The sequence below is a fragment of the Capsicum annuum genome, chromosome 3 (genome assembly GCF_002878395.1).
Source record: "Capsicum annuum cultivar UCD-10X-F1 chromosome 3, UCD10Xv1.1, whole genome shotgun sequence".
In the NCBI taxonomy this organism is placed as follows: domain Eukaryota; kingdom Viridiplantae; phylum Streptophyta; class Magnoliopsida; order Solanales; family Solanaceae; genus Capsicum; species Capsicum annuum.
In genome coordinates this window covers 18,181,404-18,187,757 of record NC_061113.1, presented here as the reverse complement: position 1 = coordinate 18,187,757, position 6,354 = coordinate 18,181,404, and the positions used below count along the sequence as shown (strand labels likewise).

Genomic DNA, 6,354 nt, shown 5'->3' with positions numbered 1-6,354 from the left:
TGAAGTACAAATATGCAATGAAGCATATCACACCTAATACATTGATATAAACGTTATTCTTTACATAATACTTCTTAAAATTATTATGAATATTTTTATTTCAATAAGACTTTTTGAATCATTAATCGGCATCCTACAATTTCGATAACAATAGATGAGATTGGTTTACATATTGCTCGAGTTGTGTGGTCATATGACCATTTATGTCATCATAAAAATACAAACTCTGTAAATGCAATTTTGGAGTCGCTATACTCATACGTAAAGATATTTTGGTGTCAAATAACACTAATATCTTAATCAAGACACTTTATTTCTGCTAGCAAATTCTTTTTTAAGATTTCACAAATATTTCGTTGAATGGATAATCATCATTGTATATCTCATATTTCATATACACCATGTGTAGCTCTAGTATAAATCAAATTAACCAAATAAGAAGGTTGACACTCATAACTTAACAAGTATACAAAGGCGTGTTAAAACTCAGTTGGCAAATGATAAGATAAGACTCGACTTTTTTCAAATTTGGTTTTACCTATGTGTAAGTTTCTGCTTATTTTGAACAATAAGCAATACTTATTGAGTTCCTCTCATGTTGGTCCCTCACTGAGTCTTGGTGGGAGTGACATGGACATTGGGCAAAGATTTTGCTTGTTAGCTTAGGATGGAAAAACATCTTTTTATTTTTTCCTCGTGCCAAATCTTGTACTATCCTTTACATATATGTACAAATTTGTAATGGAATCAAAACACAACAAGGGACACTGGAATATCTATATACTTCTAGGTGTATTAATATCTTGGGAAAATGATTTCGAGATATAAAGGACTTGGTTTCATTATTTTGACAGCAAAATGTCAAAATATTGAGACGTAAAGTCATGCAGATTGGTCCTGCACTTGGGTTGTCACGTTTTATTTGTTCAAAAAATTGAAAGTTAAAGGATTTTAACATGTATGTCTCAAACCTGCTCTTAAATGTTGTCCGTCTCCAATCTTCTCTTAAATATTATATTGTTATTATCTTACAATTCATCTCATCTGATGTTTGATTGTTGGGTGAATATCAAGTATGTTAGGCATGAAATCATTGTATATATTATATTTTTAATTAAAATATGGCATGGAATGACTGTATATGTTTTGTTTTCAAGGAATGGAATTACCATAGTAAACTGACTACAGGAAATATCAATGAATCTTGTTAGTTGTCACAGACAATGTGATTTAAAGGCTAGGCTCACATCACGAGCTTAAATTTTGTCATAGACAAACAACCAAGTATTTAAGTGGAGATGGGTAGAGACAAATCCATTATTTCTGCTGAGTTTCAAATCACAACAACTGGCTCTCGAAATTTATAGACTATCCAAGAAAAAGGTGTCCTCCTATCCCGCATGTCATCAAGAAAAAAAAACACTATTAAAAAATTGCATTCTATTAAAATTCCTCTTGACTTGCATGTGATTACTATTTAAGTTCTTTTAACTTCTCAAAAAGGAGGTATTGTTTCTTCATTTTGTTGTTTTTATAAGAAAACCTCTATACATTCAATGATTTACTTGACCAAAATATATTTTTACCATCACTGATGCAATAAAACTATTTATTTCTGACTTTTGTAGGGGTTGTTGGTTAAGATTCTAGTTGCATTGGGCACTATCAAATCTCACCATTTATGGTTAGATATGGAGCATCTTCAGGCTTCAGGAAGCAATTCAGAATATTTTAATTTGTGCAGAAATAATTTTCTTTTCTAAACATCAACTGCAAAAGGTTGCTACCTATTGCAACTATAATAAAATAGGAGACATCTGTTCAATAAATTATCTTTCTAATTTGATCTTTTCTAATAAGAAGATAAATAAATAGTCTTTTGAAAGGGGACTACTCATGCAAGCATTAAATCAGACTCTCTTAGTTCAATTAAAAGGGTAAGGATGAAATTTGAATTTTTATGGGATGTTGCAGATATTTTTTTCTTAAGTATGCAGCTAGCACAAATGCACAACAAGATAGCTTCAGAAAAAGGATAAACAAGTTGAACAACTTGATAACAAAGGAGAGCAGATATATCATCTTCAATGTGATATTTTCTTATCTTCAAAAGTCTTAGCATCGATAAAGAAGGTTGAATTCATAGCCTAACTTTCGTTTTAAACAAAAAAAGTGAGGTTATAGCTTATTACAATTAGTTTTCCTTGTTTGTTTCTTCAATTCTGCTATAAATAAATAGATCACTTGTAATATTCTAATAACTTCTACTCACAAGTTATGAAACAGCTCCCTGTAGTTTGTCCATCTATGTAACTCCCCATCTAAGTTTCAGTCATGAAAGTGGCCTTTCGGACCTTATTTTAGTGAATTCATCCTCTACAACTTCAAGATGGGATATAGTGAGTATAAGAGTTGGGCAGATGCTTGTATTAAACCTGAAAAGAAATCAAGACTGCAACTAATATATGTTTATGGAATTACATAGCTCTTACATTATTATAGCATGTTCTCTGATAAAGAGGAAAAAGTTAATGATCTCATTGTTTTTTCTTACTTTGATAATCTAAATCTGATATATCCTAGGATATTATGGATACTTCTGATCAAGTAAAACCATAATTGCTTGTTTGGTCTCTCAAGTTTATATGTTAACCTTTCATTTTTTATGAGGGTTAATGAATAATAATCATGAGATAAAATGTAGGAATGTGAAATCCAATGTTCTGTTAGAGGTATTAGTCGATCTATTCCACCATTTATATTATAGTGATGGAATATATGGGATAACTATTCTCATGCCAGTCTCAGATTGCTATTATGTTCTTGCAGAATCATATTATTACCTACCTATGCATTGAATTTTCTGTCTATTTTGCTATATTCAAGTTAGGGCATAAATTATTTATTCATAGTTTAGGAAGATCTTATAATTTCTATGGTTTAAACGGACACCAATTGACAGGGGTTCTATAAATACTGAGATCACTTCTTTGATGACAACAATTGGATGTTATGTATTCTACTAAAATCTAATTCCTCTCTATCATAATTTAATTAGTGAAAACTAAACTGATGCTTAAAATGTATGAACTCTACAAAAACATCTAATTCAAATTTGATAAAAGTAAATAAAAGCTTACTTAAGTGGCTTTCTGTGTAATAGTTGTGTTACCTCTATCGTTCACCAATAAGTCTATAATAAAAGAATCCATACCATAGAATACAAAAATTCACATAGCAGAGGGTGAGTTTTTCCCTCTCTACACCAATTGTGACAAGATAATGTTATGCCAATCTAATGCTTCTCTATACTTGAAAAGAATAAGCAATTTTCTTATCCAAAAAATGGCATGACAGTGAGATGTAGTTAATAGCACCATCAGTAAGATTTATTTGAGATGCAAGTCATGAATACCTCATAAACAGATTTCTATGGCACCAGCCATCCATTCCTTTCATTATCTTCATCAGAGCACCTGAATAGATATGGAAATACTGAGATTCTTCTTGTTTTGAACAGGCTCGTATAGCTTCTCATCCAGCACCCCATATTCTTTGAGTTTTTTGATGTTTCACATACGTCAGCTCTAGAAAAAAGGTTGTTCATTACCCCAAACGATACACAACAGATTGTCTGGTGAAGAAGTATCTGAAAATTTTATATGATAGACACGTACAGAGTGTACAGTTTGTGAACGGAAAAGATACGTTATAAATTGAAATAGGGATCTAAAGAAGTGTTACTTTGAACTTTGAAGGGGCAAATCGGTTGTATTGAAGCGCTGGTTGGAAATATTTATGCGGGAGAGTAGTGTGTGTTTTCATAAAGTACTTAATTAGGTTTTAGAGTTAAGAAGGGTATTTTAGTAATTTCACTTTAATTTTTTTGAGTGGGTGCTTTTAAGGTAGTATAGATATAGATATAGATATAGATATAAGAAATGTCTAAATATTTTAAAATATGGATAGTATGATTTTCTTGTGATACAATCAGAACAATATAAAAATTAGGAATATATATGTAACTTTTGTTATAAAAATTAATTGGTAATTTCATAAAAATGATAATTGAACAACTATTAAAGATATGTTATAAAACAATAAAGAATAAGAGTAGAGAGAATAAAGAGAGTAATTCTTATTTCTTCTCTTGAGGGATAATATACAATGAAGGAAGCCCTTCTATTTATAGGGGGAATTTGCCCCTAGTTTCACACTAAAAGACAACTACATCAAAGCCTGATAGACATCAAATAGATCTTGATAGACATTCACTATAATTGATATATATCATAACAAGATAATAATAATATTAAAATAAATTAAACAATTAAGGTATATAATTTAAATCTTTTAATGAGTTTAAAACAAATCTCATTTTAGGTTACTTGCAAAACTTCAAAGGAAAATGAGTCACTTTCCAAAGTAGTTCATGCACAAAATATTATATTGTCTTAGTCTTAGATTTTATCTATTTCATTTATGGACTGAAAATAAAAGTTTTTACTAAATTTTCATCAATTCAGAGTTTTTGGCAGGAGTATTATTCTCCTATAAATAGATTGCTAAGAGTAATAATCAAAATCAATAATAACAATCATATAGTTCCTATTTAGCTATCACAAAACTTGGAAAAGAATGAACAAGGCAACATTCTTTAAGATTTTCTTGGTCTCCTTTTTACTTATTTTGTTAGGTAAGCAATTTAAATCTTGATAAGTTTAAATCAATTTTTTTTTTTTATATATTATAAAATATGATAACTCTACTTATTTTCTTCTTTTCAATAACGTCAAAGTTGCTAGTTACGACAGGCAAGCAATTGTATGATCATTGCATTTTCTTATCAACCAACTTCGACTCTATAAATTTAGAAATTTGTGTATCTTTATTCATATCATGAATGGGATTTCATTAAGGTTTATCCACGTACAATGTTATGACAATTTTACATTAGTAATCTAACTTGTTATCGCTCATGCCATTTATCATTCATTGTAGGTTACTAGTAATAAATATATGTTATATAAAACCTAACTCTAGTTATTTTTTTTGTTTCAATAACTTAATTTAGAGGCGGATATAATGTGCTCCAAGCAATGTCACGAGTAGGGGTGGGCATTCGGTATTTGATTTGGTATTTTAAATTTCGGGTTCGGTAATTCGTTAATCAATATTTGAAAGTAGATATCACATACCATACTTATAAACATCTGTACGGTAATTCAGTAATCAGTAAATTAAACTTCTTTTTGGTACGGTTTTTGGTAAAACCATATTAAAGTTGAAAATGTCCAAATGTACGTTTAAACTTCAAAGAATATATTTAATAAAAACCCTATTTAGTATTCCTTTTGTTGCTTTTACGAATATATTACTAAGGTTCAAGAGATTCTTTGGGATTGACCAATACTATTGTCTATTGAGTTGGTTAGACATATCGTATTTTACCGAATACCAAACGGTATTAATATCTTTTACCAAACCCAATCTTGAATACCGAAATATTAAAGTTTTACTCCCAAATACCATACCAAATACCGAATTATTGAATACCAATTACTAAATTTTTTGGTTCGGTTCGGTAATTCTGTTTTTGATATTTTATGCCCAGCCCTAGTCCCGATATTCTGCTTCATCATTTATTTTTTTGTTAAATATGTATAATTACATCACCTGTTATTATACTCTATTTTATTCATTTATTCACTTATTCAACTATTTGTCATCGTTTATAAAAATATTCTACTACATGTCCATGAATGTTGGTAGGACAAGGAAGCAACGCTGCGTGCTCAAGTGATGACGATTGTGTTAGGTGGTAGATTGCATAGACCTAAATCCCATATGTGATGAAACAAACAGGTGCCGCTGTCCAGGAAAACCACCAGCAACTAATTATAATAATGGACGACCTAAAAGAGTTCACAAGACAAACCAAAAGTAATTTATGTCTGTTATTCTGTAAAATTGAATCATGATTTGTGTTGTTGTTTTTCATTTTAATAAGGTTCAATCCAATAATAAGGTCTTTTGTTGATGTTGGAAAAGGATTTTCTCCCATTGGATTTATGTTTTAAGCAATGCATTTGTGTTCAACTAATTTCTCAGATCAATTAGGCAAAATCTATTGGCATAGCTAATGTTTGTCTAATTACAAAACGTAACTACAATTAAGTAACAAATGTATTTGACTTTCGAAATTCGCTTACGAATACAAGTACAAATACAAATACAAATACGACTGATACAAATTACTAAAGTGTTTTATAGATACATATACAAATGCACATGACATCAAATACATACATATATACATGTGTGTGTGTTTGTGTTTGTGTGTGTGAGAGCCGT

The 6,354-nt window shown here is 29.9% G+C and overlaps 1 long non-coding RNA gene across 1 annotated transcript; it reads left to right on the top strand.

The window, feature by feature from the left end:
• The first annotated feature begins 4,608 nt into the window (after positions 1 to 4,608).
• Positions 4,609 to 6,050, top strand: LOC124897023. The gene is made up of 2 exons (XR_007053448.1): positions 4,609 to 4,696; positions 5,773 to 6,050. It is a non-coding gene; the product is annotated as an uncharacterized LOC124897023 (long non-coding RNA).
• The last annotated feature ends 304 nt before the right edge of the window (positions 6,051 to 6,354 follow it).